Source organism: Grampus griseus (assembly GCF_964374135.1).
Source record: "Grampus griseus genome assembly, chromosome: 7".
NCBI lineage: Eukaryota > Metazoa > Chordata > Mammalia > Artiodactyla > Delphinidae > Grampus > Grampus griseus.
The window spans coordinates 6,416,024-6,436,212 of NC_139001.1; positions in this window are offsets into that span (position 1 = coordinate 6,416,024).

The following is a 20,189-nucleotide window of genomic DNA, read 5'->3' on the forward strand; positions in this document are numbered from 1 at the left end:
CTCTTTGTTCCCTGGGATTGTTACTCTGCTGACTGGACAAGTTTGCATCCAGTCATCGCTGCACCTCAAACCTTAACGGGAGGTCTTGACATGGTGTTGTATGTTCTGCAGTTCTCACGTGGCTTCCACCGAGTAGAACTCTCTGTGGTTCAATGGCAAGCCTACCCTGGTGCCTGAGCGCAGACACACCCTCCCATATTTACCCTCTCTCCCCTCTCTCTTTACTCATTAATTTATTTCTTTAGTCATCGTTTGATTCATTCATCAGCTTGACAATAACTGAGCACCAACCCCATACCGGCCTAACGCTGAGCACCGAGGTCACCTAGGCTAGTACAACCTGGTACCTGCTTGTAAGCATCGCAGCGTGGCCGAGGTCAAAGATGCAGAAATGGATAACTGAAATACCCAAAGGGGCAGCAACATAGCCCAGGGGGATGAGAAGAACTGCCTCTCCATCACATTCCTACAGGAGCAGGAACCAAACACGGGATGCCCATCAACAAACAGATGGGTGTGGCTGGAGTTTATAGGTGGTAGTTGGGTTGAGGGAGAGGAGGTTGAACAGGCCTTTTGTGAGCCTGGAAGACAAGTTTGGAATTTATCTTGCGAGCATGCAGGCACTGAAGAGCTTTATCACAGGGTCATTTCCAGAATTGTGTTTTACAAAGGTCATCCTTGAGTCTCCCCAGTGGTCAAGCGAAGAATGAAAACAAAGAAGCAATATGGTCCCAACAAGAGATGAGATTGACAGAGGTGATGAAGAGGAGGGATGGGTTTTATAATCTTAGAAGTTCTGGAAGGTAGGATATAAGAAAGAGGAGGAATCAACCAAGCTGTACAGGCCGTGCTTGCGGAGTTACACGCAATTACTTCTAATTCACTACCACTGTGCTCCTTGCAATTTCAGTAGAAACCCTCTTGCAAACACCATCAGAGCTAGTAGTAGGATATAGTTTCTTTGAAGAGCAGCAAAAATTTAAAGACACTTGAGATGCATTCAATTGAAAATGCTATGGTAAATAGAATCATGACCCCCAAAGATGTCCACGTCCTAATGCCCAGAACTTATGAATACGTTAGATCACGTGGCAAGGAGGAATTAAGGTTGCTAGTCAGCTGACCTTAAAGTAGGAAGATTTTCCTGGATTATCCCACGGGGCCAATGTAATCACAAGGGTCCTCTTAAAGAGAGTCAGTGTCAGAGAAAGAGATGTGATGATGGAAACAGGCAGAGAGATGCTACCAGGAAGAGACCACGAGTCAAGAAATGTGGGCAGCCTCTCGATGCTGGAAAAATCAAGGAAACAATTCTCCCTTAGAACCTCCAGAGAGGAACACACCCTGGCCAACATCTTGATGCTAGCCCCGCGGGACCCATGTTGGACTTCTAAGGTACACAATCATCATACATGAAATTTATGTGGTTTTAAGCCATGAAGTTTGTGGTAAGTTGTCACAGCAGCAATTGAAAACAAATATAGTTCCATAGAAAGAGCAACTCTTAATTCTCACATTATTTCTCATCTATGTATGGAGTAGTTAATTAATTTACATCATTATAACATCAAGTAAAACTGGCAGAAACAGTATTCGGGAGGAAACACGTCCAAGGCTGGTTTCATCAGCTTCCTTTAGTGGTGAAAGGAGAGGTTCAAGGTCCTTCTAAAAAGTGACTTAGGAGCAGCAAGGATTTGCTATGACCTGGGCCAAACCCGGCAGATTTTACGAAGCAGATTAACAGCACCAGCTCACATCTGGTGACTCACCTAAGCGGAAACCAATTAAGAACATTTCCACAGTACTTTTTATTGATTGACTCTGCTATTATTGCTTTTATTGGTCTTTATTACATTAATTATGATAACAAAGACAGAAAATGTGGTAGAAGTCCAGGCAACATGGTTATGTTTTGTTGGCAACAGTATGACTTTGTCAAAAGATGCCAGTGAATGGGTCAGACACTGATGGCCGAGCGCCAGCTTTGGTGCTTTCTCTGGAACCCCCAGCCCTGCTCTGCCCATCAGTGCTCTCAGCGGTGGGCAAAGCAGTAATACCTCCCGGCCTGGATGCGGCTCAGAAGTCGATTTTCCACGTGTGGAGAGGCATCTATTTGCGCCTGGTTTCTCTTTGTTCCCTGGGGTTGTCCTGCTGTTGCCCAAGTTCATGTAATAAAGCACCCGGCTCGCAGTGATGCTAAACCAGGCTTAGCTGAAGCCACAGCAGGCAGCTCTCCCAGCGAGCATCAGGGGACGCGAGGAGGGGCCCAGTGCTACCTAAATCCATACCCAGGACCCTCGGGACAGAGAAGGCTAGAGCCACAAAACACAGTAGAAGAAAGCCTTGTACTTTCTTTTGAATATATCATCTTTGATCAATTGGAGACTGCGGGTTAAGGATCAGCTCCAGTGGACACCCCTTCAGCCTTTACCCAAAAAGCCACAGCTCTGACAACAAGCAAGACTGAACGCACATAAACATGGAGTTCTGGGAACCGTAGGCGCACTGGTGTGTGTTTTGAACTTTCCTGGCCCCCGACTAACTTTTTCCTAATCCTGGAATAGGATCAATAATCCAGGCTCAAATACATTTGAAGTCTTCTTGTGTATTTTCCCATGAACCCCAAACAAATGAAAAATTAGTTCCTGTGTGATGTGATATCTCAGGTGCGAACAACCTTAGAGAGGGTGACAACATAACCCCTGTGCCTCCCATGCTTCCTGGCACAGTCGGTGCCCAAGACATGTTGGTTGATTGATTGATTGATTGATTGATTCCGTCATCTGCATACGACCAGGACCGCTTCGGATGGCCAGGCTGCACACTGTGATGTGAAACTGAGAGCAAACCCAGGCTTTCTGCCTATGCTTCCACCACCTGTAGAACCTGAGGCCCTTTCCTACCTTGGAAGGTAAGAAGTCTCCTTCACCAGGAGACTCTTGCCTACAAACAACTCTATTTCTAGGTTCAGGTAACAGAAAGTCATCAAAGTTGGCCAAACAACAGGCCCCATCCTATTCGTGCTGCAGAATGGAATGGAATGCGTGAGTACTTTTCTTCACAGCATGATTCGTTTTCCTTGAAGGAGATTTCCTTCTCTCTGTGTCTGTCTCTATCTCTATCTGTCTCTCTGTCTCTCTGTCTCTCTCTTTCCTAATCCTTCTTTTATACTTTCTCTTTCACCAATGGATCAGGATTCTTGGTAATTCCAGTATAATCACTGAACCCAACCACTGATACTCAGACTTGGAAGTTGCTAGATCTCGCTCTACCTTCTGTGGCATATCTATTATAGTAAAGACTTGGAAAACTTTTATTCACCACATCTCCTTTGAAAGAGATCTGTGTATCAGTTTGAATTTCTGCTGCAGATAAATGAAAGCCCACCCCAATACAAGATAGCTTGATAAGGGATTTATTAGCTGAGAAAACTAAAAGTAACAGGGTCGTATCGCCTTAAGGAGCAGTTTGGTCAGGAGCTCAGATGACATCACTGGGACCTGGCCTCTGTCTCTGTATTTCTTGGGTCCAGCCTTCTGTCTCTGGGCTTTGTTCTCAGACATGTTTTTCCACTCACGATTGCAGGATGGCCTGAGAAGCTCGGTCTCACATCATCTCATGAGCAAGGAAGATGGGGGAAAGAGTGTCCACTTCCCAGACCACACGAACAGAAGTCTCAGAAGTGGATCTTCAGGTTTCGGATTGGCCTGACGGAGGTCACGAGTCTACCCTAAGCAATTACTGTTATCAGCAAATACAACTCACTGGTCGTCTTGAGCCCCCATCACAAGGCCACCCCTGGGGATGGTGTAGAGCGGGGGTCACAAATGGGCACTGGTGGGCCGAACACCATCCACATATACACTTTGTTAGGGCGGCACAGTGTTTTAAGATTCTTTATTTGAACACCATTGTCTGACGCCTCCACATGCCGATTTCCTATAGATGCTCCCACTTTCTGCTCAGCCTGATATCACTGCCTGGGCCTGGCAGATGGTTGATTTTGGACACTACTTTAGATGGAATTCAAGAATTCAGTGTAGCAGAACTAAATAAATTTTGAGGGCCAATTTCTTTTATGTTCCCAATACTTAGCACTGTGCCTCATATAAAGAGGGCCATGCAAAATGCTTGCTGAATTATACTTGTCAATCTACCAATCAACAAATGAAAGGTACCTTCTTCTTTTTTTCTTTTGTGGTACACGGACCTCTACACTGTTGTGGCCTCTCCCGTTATGGAGCACAGGCTCCAGTCGCGCAGGCTCAGCGGCCATAGGCTCACGGGCCCAGCCGCTCTGCGGCACGTGGGATCTTCCGGACCGGGGCACGAACCCGTGTCCCCTGCATCAGCAGGCGGACCCTCAACCACTGCGCCACCAGGGAAGCCCGAAAGGTACCTTCTTAATTGGAGAGTCTATGGGGATTAGTTCCAGCTGAATCAAACATCAAGCATGGGCCTCAGGGAAACCTCTATCCCTCAGCAGGCTACAGGGAGGATAAAATGGGGATGTGTGTGTGTGTGTGTGTGTGTGTGTGTGTGTGTGTGTGTGTGTGTGTGTGTGTGTGTGTGTGTGTGTGTGTGTGTGTGTGTGTGTGTGTGTGCGCAAAAGTGCCTAGTGGCTATTTCTGGAACAGTCAGGGCAGGCTAACTGCTGTGACAAGCAAACCCTCTCTCTGAGGATTCATGCCAAAAAATGTCTATTTTTTACTCACGTCCAAGTTGAATGTTGGTCTTCAAGAGGCAGCTAGCCACACGGTGTTCAAGGACCGGTCTCTTCCATTCTGTGGCTCTGCACCCCCTTGGAGTCCTCTGTAAGGTCACCTGTCAATCCAGCAGACAAGAAGGAAAGTGGGAAATCACGAGGCTGTGCCTAGAAGTGACAAATATCACTTCTAACGACATTGCACTGGCCAGAACACAGCCTTGTGGACACACCTACCTTGAAGAGAGGCTGGGAGGTATGGTCTAGCTGTGTGACCACGAAGAGAAGAAAATGAGGTCTGCGAACAATAAGCCAGTTTCTACCAGAAGCTATAAAGCAAATGAAGGGTCTTATTTACTTTGATCTTTATCTCAGTGGCCTCAGTATGACATTTAATGCTTCATGGAAAAATCAAGATAAGAAAAATTCCCTTTTTCATCCTAAGCTACAAAAGGTTCAATTTCCCAGGCCAATCAGGAACAAAAGAAGAAAAATGAGGGGGTGGAGGGAGGAAGAGGTGGTGGAAGAAGAAAGAAAAGAAGGAAGAAAAGTGAGTTTATACCCCAAACCCTTGTTTTCTGGAATTCTTGTTTGTTTGACCATTAGCCAAACGCTCAGGCGTAGGTTATAGTTATTGGATGTTGCCTAGCACATGGCTGCACTGGTAGGGAATCATTTTTAATGATAGGAAATAGGACTTTCCAATGTGTAATATTTAACAGAAAAATTGGAATTTGTATATATATATATATATATATTTTTTTTTTTTTTTTTTTTTCCATACGCTGGCCTCTCACTGTTGTGGCCTCTCCCGTTGCGGAGCACAAGCCCCGGACGCGCAGGCTCAGTGGCCATGGCTCACGGGCCCAGCCGCTCCGCGGCATGTGGGATCTTCCCGGACCGGGGCACGAACCCGCGTCCCCTGCATCGGCAGGCAGACTCTCAACCACTGCACCACCAGGGAAGCCCAGAATTTGTATATTTAAAAGCACATCAAAAGAAAAATGCTATATGAACTGGTTCTTCATTGGTAAGTTTGATTATTAAAACTCTCATCCTTTCATGATTTGCCAAGCTTTCCGAGGCCTTTGGACTTTTATTGCTCTCCTCATATGATACATCTGGATCCGTGGGCACGTGCACACTTTGGGAATAGATCCTTTCTCATTACCAATTTCGATGGTCTTCACTGATTTTCAAATGATAACTTTTAGCCATTATACCAAAAGCTTTAGATATTTCCGTTCATTTAATCCTCAACATCACCCTTTGGAATTGGTATTATTATTCCATTTCACAGATGAGGAAATTGAGGCTAAAAACTATGAAGTACCTTGCCCACGTTTAGCTAGCAAGTGTCAGAGCCAGGAATCGAACCAGGCGGTCCGACTCCAGAAACCATGCTCTTAATAACAAAAAGTCAGTTTCCAGATCAGAACTGGGTCTTTGTTGTTATTGTTTTGTCCGAATGATTGTTTTGGCAACGTTAATTCAGAACCCTAGCTGAAACTTCAATCACTGCCTAAAAGGTTCATTTCATTGTGGAATCATATGTCTACACCGGATCCAATGGAACCCTCAGTTGGCTGGGCTGTAAACTTGCTCTCATGCCAACCGTGGACCTGGCTTCTGCTCCTACAAACTTCTGAAGCCATGACCTTCCCCCTGAGGCTCTGGGGGAGCCATACTCAGAACACCCAGCAGCTGAAGTGTGCCCGCAGGTGTTCCCAGCCATCCCAAGCTCCCTCTTTGCTGTCGCCATTCCAGGTCAGACAGTCAGGCAGAATCAGAAGGTGAGAATGGAACACCCAAATCACAGGCTTCTCTGATGTCCGTATTGACAGAGAAGCTCCACCACTGACAGCAGTTGAAAGCAGTTATTGAAAGCAATTTAAACTCTAAATACATGGAATTTTAGAGAAAAAAAAACCTGCAATGAAAAGACACTTTTATGAAAAATATATGAGGTTGCTTCCAGTAATTATAGATCAGTGCGGATATGTTTCTTTCATTGGCCATTAATTTAAATCAATTATTTAGCGAGTCCTGTGATGCTGTGTGTTTGAAACCACTTAGGACTGGCTGCTTTAATGTGTTCTTTAAAAGGACAGATTATAGATTCCACTTCAAGGGTTTCTTTTCCTATGACTGACATGGAAAGGAGGAATACGCTGTTGGGATCAAAACTCCCCTGGTCCTTGCAATGAAGTTACTTCCTCTGCCCCCCACTCCTAAAGTTATGGTGAGAATTTTTACAACTTTTTTTCCCATTAGCTTCTCTGATTACAGAGATGATGCTATACTTAAGAAGAATATCCTTGGTGGTCCGACACAATGGGCCTCTTAGGAATTGTCCTAGCGTGGATATGTTCCTGATTAGGTGACTCATTGGGTGTTGTGGCCACACACACAATTAAAAGATCAGAGCTTTTCTTGATTTCTTCATGACATCTGGTCAACCCCCTAGGCAACACGAATTCAAAATTCAAGTCCAGCTGATTTTATTCTCTTTCCTTTTTACTTTTGTGCTGTTTCCAGATCTTGGCTCTCTAATGATAACAAAGGTGCCTGCTCTATACAGAACAGAAACTTCCTGAGTGTCAGGGAAGAAGAATTAGGAAAAAATGGTGAAGATGGCTCCAAGATAGAAGCAGTAGCATTGGCGACGTTAGGGAAGAGTGCTTTAACTTCAGGATGAGCTCAGTTGCCTCAGACTAGTTCAGACTAGTTGCCTTCAGCCTCCTGGCTGTTATTTGCATACCAGGGAGCTGGCCAGTGCATCTCTCCTCTTTCACACCTGCCTTTGATCTCATGCTCCCAGCAGGCTGAGCGACCATCAGTGCCCCACCGCCTCATGTGCCTTCTCTCCTCCATGCCTTGCCTGTTGCCTTGCTCTGGCACCCGGATGTTTTCTCTCCCACCTTCTACGCTCAGCCTTGAAGGTCCAAGTCAAGCACTTCCTATTTCAAGAACCTTTCTCAGGGGGCACCATCCACTTCCTGCCCTTTGTTCCTCCGCATCTTACATCACAAGGCCATAACTGCCACTTCATTTGTCAGGTTCCCCCCTGTCTTGTGACTTCCAAGGGGGTGCAGATGATACTTTCTGCATCCTGGCATTCTCAGGGCATTCTTGTGTTCTCAGGGCAGTCAGGTTTGTGCTGATTAATTCATGAACCTCACAAAAAACAGGCAAAGCAGCCAACCTTGGGCATACCTAGGGGAACCTGTTCCTTGTTGACAAGCTCAGAAATGCCTCATCAGTTTCAAATCTCAAGATTTGAATTCTTTTCTTCCGAATGATTCACACATTAGATTCCCCTTACAAACATTCTAAATTGTGATTTCATTTCAAATTTACATAGTTGGTAAAAAAAAAATAACTCACTGGGCTTCCCTGGTGGCGCAGTGGTTGAGAGTCCGCCTGCCGATGCAGGGGACACGGGTTCGTGCCCCGGTCCGGGAGGATCCCATGTGCCACGGAGTGGCTGGGCCGGTGGGCCATGGCTGCTGAGCCTGCGCGTCCGGAGCCTGTGCTCCGCAGCGGGAGAGGCCACAACAGTGATAGGCCCGCGTACTGCAAAAAAAAAATTTTTTTTTTAGTATTGATTGCACGTTTCCCAATGGATTTACTCTCTTAAATTTTCCCGATAGACAATCATATCATCTGCAAATCATCTGTCTTTTCTTTCCTGATGTTCAAACTCTTTTCTTTTTTACACCTAATACACTGGACGGCTTTTATTAATACTGAATTATAATGATATTAAGAGGCATCCTTTTCTTGTTCTCCACATAAACAGTTATACCCTGGTTATTTCATCCTCACCACATCTGCAGGTTTCCTAGGTCCTTCTGGAACGTGCTGCCTTGGTGTTGCAGCTCTCTAGCAGCACCAGGGCAACCCCACTGGGTTCTGTTTTGACTTAGCTCTAGTTATAGGCAACGGGTGGAGGGAGTGGAGGGAAGCAGACGCTAGGAGAGCATGTGTTGCCTGGAGAGGATGACACCTCTGCATAGGCTCTGAGTAAAAGGGGGGTGTGCAAACTCTTGTAAGGAGAAGTGGGCTATTTCTGAAGGGTCTGGGAGTTCCAGGTTGCTGGAGACACCAGACTGGCTGTCCCCATCCTGTGTGTTGGGGTCCTGTTCTTTTCCAACCAGGACCCTGACCTGGCACAGCAGATCTGTCTTGCTCGGCGATTTTGCCTTCTCTGGAGCTCGGCCACGCTGAGCATTCAGTCCTGGACCTGGGCCTCGGCCTTCCTGCAGGAGATGAGCCTCTTTCTATGCTCTCAGCTCTTTGTTGTCTGTGTCCAGCTGAGTACAGCCGCCCGATCCCATTGTTCCTACAGCTGCTACTTCACCCGTATTTCCCAACTACCTGAAACGCTGCACCAGTTAACGCATTCCCTTCCAACACTCTGCCAGAGAAAGTGGCAGCAATTAGAGCTCCACTTTGTGCCTGGATTCCATCAGGACAGGGTTCAAAACCCCACCTTATCACCTGTGTAGCAGGTTGAACTGTGGCCCCACAAAACTGTATGTGTCCTGGAACCGCGGACTGTACCTGTATTTGGAAAAATGGTGTTTGAAAATGTAGTTAAGTTAAAAATCTCAAGACGAGATCCTCCTAGATTAGGGTGGACCCTAAATCCAATGACAAGTGTATTTATAAAAAAAAGAGGGGAATTCCCTAGTGGTCCAGTGGTTAGGACTCTGCACTTCTACTGCAGGGGGTCCGGGTTCGATCCCTGGTGGGGGAACTAAGATCCCACGAGGTGCGCGGTGTGGCCAAAAAATTAAAAAGGGAGAGAGAAGGAGAGAAGGCACAGAGGAGAAGTTGATGTGAAGACGGAGTCAAAGATTAGAGTGAGGCATCTACAAGCCATGGACATCAAGGACCACCAGAAGCCACCAGATGCTCCCTGGGAGCCTACAGAAGGAGCCAACCCTGCCAACACCTTGGTTTTAGACTTCTGGCTCCCAGAGCTGCGAGAGAATGCATATCTGTTGTTTTAATCCACCCAGTCCATGGTAATTTGTTACGGCAGCCCCAGGAAACTAATACAACCTCCTTTCTAGGACCACTCCTGGAACCAGCTGTCCCAAGTGGGGTTCCTCAGGAAACAGATGCTGAGATGGAAGTTAGAGCACCAGATATTTATTAAAGACTGCCCTGGGGACTAACACCTGTGCAAGGAAAGGTGGGGGACAGAAGCAAGAGTGGGCAGAGGACTGAGCTGCAATGCAGGTCCAATGACAGCCTTGGCTGACATGCGGGGTCCTTCAGAGTTGCCTGGAGCTGGGCCAAGGTGGCTGCAGTGATCGTCCTGGGTGTGGGCCGTCCTGGTTGGGTGCGACCTCGGCTGAGGCAGCCTCCGTAACTGAAGCAGTTCCTGGAGGAGCTGAGGGCTGAAGGCACCTGCTAGAAGCAACTCCAGCAGCTGAGACCCCAGGCCCTTCCTTGAGGAGAAGACTACGTGGTACATCTAGGGGCCCAACTCAGCTTCCGAGACTCAACGGTGCTTTTGTTAAGATGCAGCCATGGTTTCCGTTACATATAGTTTAGCTGTTTGCACTGCAATCGATTCCACTGTAGGAACAGGCCACAATCTATCCATTCTCCTGTTGACTGACATTATTAGGTTTGTGTTATGAGATGAATTGTGTCTCCCCGCAAAACTCATTGGTTGAATTCCTAACCCCCAGCACCTCTGATATTTGGAGATAAGGGCTTTGAGAAGGTAGCTATGTGAAAATGAGGTCATGGGGGTGGGACCTAACCCCGTATGACTTGGTCCTTATAAGAGGAGATTAGGAGATTAGGACACAGACACACAGGGAAGACCTTATGGAGACAGAGGGGAGAGACACCTTCTACAAGCCAAGGTGAGAGCCCTCAGAAGAAACACTCTGCCGACACCTTGTTCTCATACTTCCAGGCTCCAGACCTGGGAGGAAATAAACTTCTGTGGTTTAGGCCACCCAGTCTGTGTTCCAGTGTTACAGCAGCCTTTGCAGACTACTGCAGTGTGATTCTATTTTCGGGCTGTTACTGACATGCTCATCTGTGTTCCTAGGTGCACCTGTTCCTAGGCTTCTCTAGGGCATGTGAACTTCTCTGGGGTATAGACTCCTTAGGTAGGAGGAAAGTGGTTGGTTAAAAGTGTGTAGATAATGCCCAAGTGTTTCCCACAGTGGTTGAACTAACTTACATTCTTGTCAGTAAATTCCAGTTGCTTCATAGCCTTACCAACACTTGGTATTATTACCAGACTTTAAAATTTTTACCAATCAGATGGTACAAAATGGTATCTTGTTGTGGTTTTAATTTGTATTTCCCTGACTATTAATGTTTACTGGCCAGAGTTCCACTGCTGAGAGGGGTGTGTTCCAATCTTCGCTCCATTTTTCTATTGTGTTGTCTGTCTTAGTTTTATGGATGGATTCATATTGACCTGGAATATATATGTGTTATTAATCTATATTATTATGTATTCAAAAGACTATATTCTTTTGTTTTAGTTACAAATGTCTTTCTTTACTCTATTTCTTTACTTCATGTTGTCTTTTAATGAACAGTTTTCAATTTTTAATGTAGTCAAATGTATCCATTTCTTTTCTTTTTATATAAATTTATTTATTTATTTATTTTTGGCTGCACTGGGTCTTCGTTGCTGTGCGCGGGCTTTCTCTAGTTGCGGTGAGCGGGGGCTACTCTTCCTTGTGGTGTGCGGGCTTCTCACTGCGGTGGCTTCTCTTATTGCGGAGCATGGGCTGTAGGCACGTGGGCTTCAGTAGTTGTGACACGTGGTCTCAGTAGTTGTGGCACACAGGCTTAGTTGCTCCGCGACATGTGGGATCTTCCCGGACCAGGGATCGAACCCGTGTCCCCTGCATTGGCAGGCAGATTCTTAACCACTGCACCACCAGGGAAGCCCCTACTTCTTTTTACAGTTAATATTTTTTGTGCTTGACTTAAGAAACCCTTCTGCTCCTCCACCACACTCCCCCCACTCAGCTTTGCTTCTCTCTGAGCGATGCCCTCATTCTCCCCTACTGCGTATGGCTTCCAAGATGCCATAAGGAGAGAAGCCCGGGGGCAAGTGAGCTGCAGACAGCTTTTGTCTTTGGAACTGGCAAATCCAGAAGAAAGAGGACTTCTCTCTCCCACTACCTTTGGATAAAATCCCCGAAAGGACTCTCCTTGGTCCATCGTAAGTCATACCCTCACCTCTGCAGCAAGGAAAGTGCGGCCATATGATTGACAGCCCCATCAGAATGACATTTTGTTCTAAAGGGGCAGGATGCTGAGCTTGTCCACTAGGATCAGAGAGAGAAGCTAGGCATTCAAGGACCCGGAAGAAGGTCAGTATCACTGGAGCATTCTAGAAAGAGAAGAGAGTGGTGTGAGATGAGGCAGATCGAAATCACATAGTGTCTCATAGACCATGTCAAGGATTGGGGGTTTTTGATCACTAAAGCAAAGCACTATACCATGTCTGTATGGTGACTTGGGCCAGCACATTAACAGAGCTGTCATTAACACAGTCATTAACTAAAGTATTGTTTGAAGCTCTATTGTGAGAGGTTGTCTCTGGTTCCAACGAGATGACTTGCTTTCTGAAGTCCATCATCCGAAAATAAATCATTAGGGTAGCAAGCTTCTATCTCATGCCGAGCCTTGGGATTAGTACCATGGAGCACATTCTGGAGCACAAAAATGTGGTCCTTGTCCGTAGGCACTCACAGTCTCATGGGGAGAGTAAAGTTAACACTGAGGCATTTAGAAAGCAAAGTCTTACTGAGTCCGAACTGCCCACCTCGAGCATCGTTATGACATATGTAAAACATGTCCTCTCTGGAGCAACAGTGCCTGCTTCTACCTGGAGACCCCACTTCAGACAAATGACAATAAATGAGGCTGAATTATTAGTTATAATATAAGATCACTAATAGATACCCTTCCAAGTCAAGTTATGAGTCTTGGTTTAAAATACAGATGCCTCTGTTATGTGCTGTGATCAACTATCTAGAACAGCATTGTCTCCTAGAACGTTCTATGGCAACGGATTGTCCCATATCTGCTCTGTCTAGTACGGTACCCACTGTCCACATTTGACTGTTGAGCACTTGAAATGTGGCTAGTGTGACTAACTGAAATTTTAATTTAATTTTATTTGAATTCATGTAAATTTTAATTTTATTACCACCATGGCTATAGGCAGGGGTGTTTGCTTATGAGTATTCTCTCAGCTGTACATGGATGTTTTATACAGCGCTCTGTGATCCATCTCACATTAAAAGGGAAAATATTTAACCAAAAGAAGTCACCACTATTGTCACTATTATTATTTCAGTGGCATCACTGTCCATTGTCCCCTCCAATAACCAGGAAGAAGGAAAGGTTTTCCCTGCAGCTGTGAGGCAACTATGTCCCCAACTGTTCTCACGCACGTTTCCCGACAGATGGAATTGTAGATAAGGTCAGTGTAGGTAAGTAGCAATGAGGGCTTTCTCAGGTGCTCTGATGAAACGACTCCCCTCTTGACCTGCAGCAGGTCTAATTGCTTCCGTGGGTGATGAAATCAGGTCCCCTGTGACCTGCTTTTCTCAGCAATGGGATGTATGAGCCCAACTTCCAGAAGGTCAGTTTCACATCAAATGACCCTCTCTGTGATATTAATAGACACTCTCCCCTTCCTGAAACTTATATTCAGTTAAAGAACAAGTAGACATCAACATAGACATAATAATCTCCAGCCAATGTGACTGGAGCTGAACCTCTTCTTTCCAACAGAAGAGCTGCTTGAGGGAATGTAACCCGAAGCAACACCATGGCTTAGAAATGTCCTCACCATAATCCTCAAAGCCATCAGAAATGTCAGAAAAAGGCTTCGCTACAGTAAGGAGGAAAGCCACAGCCTGAGAGGCAATATTCCCTGCTCACAGCCTTTTCAAACTTGTGGCAAAGAAGTGTGATAATGTCAGACCTCTCTGGGGCAAATTGGTCCATTAGGCTCCATCTACAACATGGTAGGTGTCCCGTAAAAGCCAAGAAAGAAAGCACGAAGCAGACACCTGGAAAACACAAAAGTGTTGCCCTCCACAAAGAGGAGAAGGAAAGTAATTTAGCTAACATCTCTGTACCAGAGCCACTTAGAAATCTCTGCCCTCTTACCTGCACTAATACTTATTTGGTTTCCATTTGGCTTTTTAAAAAGCTGGGACTTCTCTGGTGGCGCAGTGGTTAAGAACCCGCTTGCCAATGCAGGGGACGTGGGTTCGATCCCTGGTCCGGGAAGATCCCACATGCTGCAGAGCAATTAAACCCATGAACCACAACTACTGAGCCTGTGCGCCACAACTACTGAAGCCCGCGCGCCTAGAGCCCATGCTCTGCAACAAGAGAAGCCACCACAATGAGAAGCCCGCACACCGCAACGCAGAGTAGCCCCCGCTCGCCACAACTAGAGAAAGCCTGCACGCAGCAACAAAGACCCAACACAGCCAAAGATAATAAATAAATAAAACAAATAAATTTATTTTTAAAAAAAACTATAAAGCTAGATCCAAGAGTTATTTTCTAAAATAAGTTGGTAGTTCTTTCCAGGCTTCAGCAAAACAATGAAATTTGGGATGTTAATTGGAAATAAACATCTCCGACCAGCTTTCTTTCCTAACTATGTACCTTGGATAGACATCCTCCTCTCGCTGCCACTCAAGGTATGGCTTTTTGCTCTATTCAGGCCCTCTATGGATTGGATGAGGCCCACCCACATTGGGGGCTTTACTCAGTCTACCAGTTCAGATACTAATCTCTTCTGGAAACACCTTCACAGACACACAAGTAATGTTTAACCAGATATCTGGTTAACTGGTGGCCTAGTCAAGTTGATACATGAAATTAACCATCACAATGCCCCAGTCTGGTGAATCAAAAACCCACAGTAAACATAAGCTGGGGCCACATGGGAGGGGAAACTATCACCAACACTGCCTAATAATGGGCATTGTCTCGGTTATAGCTGGATGTTCATATTCTTAAACACACTAACTTAAACTCCGAGACCCTTCAGAGTGTAAGGAGTTCACAGTTCTTTGGGGGACAATTAGGTTCAATAGAACTTACATATTGCAAATGACTACAGAATGTTCCAGGTAAAGGAGACATTGGTTTCTGCAGTTTCTTCCCCTCTGAACACCAGCAAATTATGTTACTAATTTCAGAAGAATGACTGCAAATGAAAAACATAACATTTTCATAATAAATTCAATATGTGGTAAAAATACTACTAATAGACCATAGAAAGGAATAGGTATTGAAATGGGAGTTATTATTTTTCTCTGTCAAATACTTGCAAAACTACAGACTTAAAATTCATAGAGTTCTAAAATGCATATCCCATTCAGCAAGAGAAAAAAATTGGGATATAAGCAAGACATTTAAAATACAGAAATGAGAAAACAAGTGAGAATTCCTTTTTTAAAAAAATCTAAATTTTGTGTACCTTTCCTGGCGGTCCAGTGGTTAAGACTTCGCCTTCCAATGCAGGGGGTGCAGATTCGATTCCTGGTCAGGGAGCTAAGATCCCACATGCCTCGTGGCCAAAAAACCAAAACAAAACAAAGCAAAAAAACCCAAAACTGAAACAGAAGCTATATTGTAACAACTTCAAAAGACTTTTAAAAAAATGGTCCACATCGAAAAAAAAATCTTTAAAAAGAATCTAAATTTTGTGCACTTTATAACGATGCTAAATAATTGTGATAAATGAGACAGACAGAAATGATTCTTATTTCTTGCAAGAAATAACCTTAGAAGCAATGGTGTCAGTGGTTGAATATAAAGAGATACGGATGGTTGAGAAAAGAGGTAACACTATTAACAAAAAGTTCATTTTGAGTAAGGACTGCATGCACTAAAACTTTTCAAAAAACAGAACAGTGTCTTCTGTGCCTTTCAAGCATATTCCAGTAAACCATGGGAAGCAAGAAGGATCTGTGATGGGGTGATGGGTTGATGAAAGAAGAAAGGGGAGGCAATCCTGGGACATTTCTAAGGTAGGTAATTTTTTTAAGTATTTAGCAAATTATCAATGATCCTGGTGCCTCCTGTTTTAAAGTTATTCATACACAGGAACAGAGAAGAGCTGATCCTTGAATGCTACAGAGAAAGTTGTCCTGAAATTTTTCAGATCCATAAATAATGGGGTGGATTAAAAATAGGTCATCCAACTCAATCTAATCGCCTTCTATTTTTAATGTAAGTTCTTTTCATTGATTTTTAAAATGGATGCCCATTAAAACACATTAATCATGACCCTAAGAGGGTATTTGTATTGCAAAAAGCCTAAGGTGAAGAGTAAAAAGCAATTTCCCACCACATGAAACTGAGGCCGGAACAGCACAAAAGAGGGCTGGAGCCCTACTTTTCCCAGGAAAATCATTTCTGGGTAAAAGCTGGGACATGAAGTATCATCGTGATAAAATGTTGTCCAACGGTATAAGAGCAGTTTTAGAAGGTTTGGAGCCATGTGTGTCTTCTTTGGATAAATGGTCTCTAATTTTGTAGACCCAAGGTGAAAATACATGATTAGCTCTGCTGGGATTTTTATTACATGAGTAATGCACGCTTATAAATGCAGAATACATGTTCATTCTAGAAAATGCAGCAAAGGAAAACAAATATTTAAAATACCATCATCCAGAGATAACACTGGAAACATTTTGATTTATACACACTCAAATTTTTAAAGTATACAATGTATATATTTGAAATGCAGGTATATAATACATGTTTGTAAACTTTTGTACTAAAAGATCATATACATTTTAGGTGACAATAAATATGTGTGTGTGTGTGTGTGTGTGTGTGTGTGTGTGTGTGTGTGTGTGTGTGTGTATCACCGTTTACTCAAAACTATCCTTCTAGGGCTTCCCTGGTGGCGCAGTGGTTGAGAGTCCGCCTGCCTGATGCGGGGGACACGGGTTCGTGCCCCGGTCTGGGAGGATCCCTCATGCTGCGGAGTGGCTGGGCCCGTGGGCCATGGCCACTGAGCCTGCGCGTCCGGAGCCTGTGCTCCGCAGCGGGAGGGGCCACAACAGTGAGAGGCCCGCGTATCGCCAAAAAAAAAAAAAAAACTATCCTTCTAGTATTGGACTTTATAAAAAATGCTTCACTAAAGATTCTGCAGCTAAATAACATGCTACCAAATTGACTTTAGGAGAAATTGTACAAATTAACGTTCTCTCAAAATATGAGAAAATATTCACTTCATATTCTCACCAATATTTTTTTCTACCAATTTTTTTTTTATTGTTCTTTATCTTTACTAATTTGACAGTTTAAAATAGTGATTCAAAGCTTTAAATTTGGTTTTAGAGGCAGGACGTTTTATATGTTTATGGGCCTTTCAGCCTCCATCTTTTGTTGATTGCCATTTATGAACTTTGTCCTTTTCTCTTTCAGGGTTTTCATGTTCCTCTTTATATTTTAATATCATTAACACTTTGTAATATATAATAGAGCTACTTTTCCCATTTTGTTGTTCGGCTATTAAATTTTTCTTAGGTATTTTTTTCATGAAGAAAATTTTCATTTCTATGTGTTAACATTCTTTCAAAATATATTTTTCTTTATATCTTTTGCCTTTGTGTCATTCTTGGAATTTATTGATTGTAACACAGCAAACATTCTCTAAAATGGCCATTCTTTTTGCCATTTTTTGCCATTTACCCCCAAAACGTGCAAGAGTTAAGATCATAATGAGACTTTAATATAGGAATAAAAATTTCTTGCAGAGTTTGAGACTTCGATTTAGCCAAATACACACAAAGAAGATGGGTCAGTACAGGTGGTCCACAGTATGGGCTCATGAATGGTGTCTTGGGTTCCCTGGCCAAGCAGGTTAAGAAGGGGGCTGTATGATCAACGACCCAATAATTGTTTGCCCTAAAATATAGACTGAGCAAAAGGACCTTCTTTCATAAGTTGGCAAGATGATGAGTGACATCATGAAGGTTTTGTAGGCACCCAAGTCTAGATGTGACTAATTGCCTTTTCACAAATTGTTCACTGGTCTAATGGACCTCCAATCACTTGTCTTCAAGGCTGGATTGGATTGGAGCAGAGAATAATCAGCTTATACAACCATATGTTTCTTGTGGAACACAAGATAATCCAGGACAAAAAAAGACAACTGAAATAAGACTTCATACTTATGAATACACACACGCATAAACACACACACAGAGCAAAGCAAGCAGCTGGAGAATAAGCACATATTTTCCAATGTTTCATCTCCAAACCGAAAGGTCTAAGCATCTTATACAAAGACCTAGATTTAGTTACTTTAAACAAAGACCTATTGGTTACAGACCCTAGGACAACAAAATAAATTCAGGAATGAGAACTCAGTGAGACTAGTTAGAACTCAGATCACCGCTGAGGCAGACCTACCTGGTAGCAGAGAAGAAAGACAAATGGAGTTTGGGAACAAGGGACCCAGTGAGTGCCCCTGTTTGGTCTGAGGATGCCCTAGAATGCTTCCAAGTAGGGGCCCTTGAAATCGCCTCAGAAGAAACTCCAGAGCTGTCACAGAATGAGACCACCTCAATAGCTGAACCAAGTTGAGTGTGTTGCTATCAGCCCTGTATTGTATCAGCTGTACGAGAGCAGTTTTAGAATGTTTGTAGCCACATGTGTCTTACTTGGATAAATAATTTTGTAGAGTCAAGGTAAAATTGTAAGATTGGTTCTGCTGTGTTTTTTTATCACGTGAGTAATGCACGCTCCAATTGCAGGAACAATGTTCAATCTAGAAAATGCAGCTAAGGAAAACTAGTATTAAAAATAATTCGTAATACCATCATCCAGAGGTAACATAAGAAACATTTTGATATATACGTGCTCAAATTTTTAAAACATATAATGTATATATATATTTTTGAAGTACAAAATTATCTTTTTAAAAAACATTTTGAACTTTCAGTGTTCACATTTATTTTTTATTATTATTTATTTCAGATTCTTTTCTGTTATAGGTTATTACAAAATACTGAGTATAGTTCCCCATGCTATACAGTAGGTCCTTGTTGGTTATCTATTGTATATATAGTAGTGTGTATATGTTAATCCCAAACCCCTAATGTATATGTTTTTAATGCAGGTATGTAATACATATGTTTGCAACCTCTAAAAGGTAACATTGTAGGTGCCAATAAATACAGTTCTTCAAAATTGTTAAATGGAGCACAGATACATATCTATCACCATCACTCAACCACCCTTTTGGTATTGGGCTTTACAGTAAGTCCCCTACGTACAAACGAGTTCCGCGCCGAGACCCTGTTCGTAAGTCCAACGACGTTAGCCTAGGTACCCAACTAACACAATCAGCTACATAGTGCTGTACCATAATAGGTTTATAATACTTTTCACACAAATAATACATAAAAAACAAACACAAAAAATAAAGAAAACATATTTAATCTTACCGTACATTATCTTGAAAAGTACAGTAGTACAACAGCTGGCATCCAGGGGCTGGCATCGAATGAACAGGCAAGAAGAGTTACTGACTGGAGGAGGGAGAGGAGGTGGGAGATGGTAGAGCTGAAGGGTCGTCAGCAATAGGAGACGGAGGGCCAGATGCACTTTCACTCACACCTGACGTGGATGGCACAGGTTCTGGTTCCTTGCTGGATTCAATTCTATCTACCCTCTTGAAAAAGTGATCCAGTGACGTCTGGGTAGTAGCTTTTTTCTCGTCATAGATGACACGGTAGCACTGGATTATATTCTGAACGGCTGCTGCAACCTTCGTGTACTGTTCTGCGTTCAGGTCCTGTGCCTCAAAAACTCACGGTGCCTCCTCAAATACAGAAAATCCCCTTGCCATTTCCTGCACCGTGAATCTCTTTTGTTCTTCAGTTACTTTTTCTTCCTCTTGTCTCTATCCTTTCTCTGGGCCTCCAATTCCTTCAGGTCTTCATTAGTAAGCTCCTCGTGTTGCACAGCAACAGTCCTGTACAGTAAAGTACACAAAAGCACAACCACGTGTGGAGGATGCACGCTCGTAACAATGTACGCCAGACACGTGAACTAAGTTACGTGATTGAACATGTGAACGTACTTTCGCATCTTTGAAAGTTCGAAACTTGAAGTTCGTTATGGAGGAGACTTACTGTATGTATAAACAGTGCTTCACTAAAGATCCTACAGCTAAATCCTTGCCAACAACCTTAACTACTTAGGATAGATCTCAGAAAGAAGGCTCATTAAATCAAAGAATAAACACATTTTGTGAGTTTTGACTGACATCTTTTGGAAAGTCAATTTGTTGTTGGCTATTTACACCCTCTGCACTTCCATCAGCCCTGAAACAACAGAAGAAAGTGAACCCTTTTCTTGGCAGCCAAACGTATCGCCCTGATGGTTGTGGTTGATAATTCATCCGGAACGACGTTTCACTGTTACACAG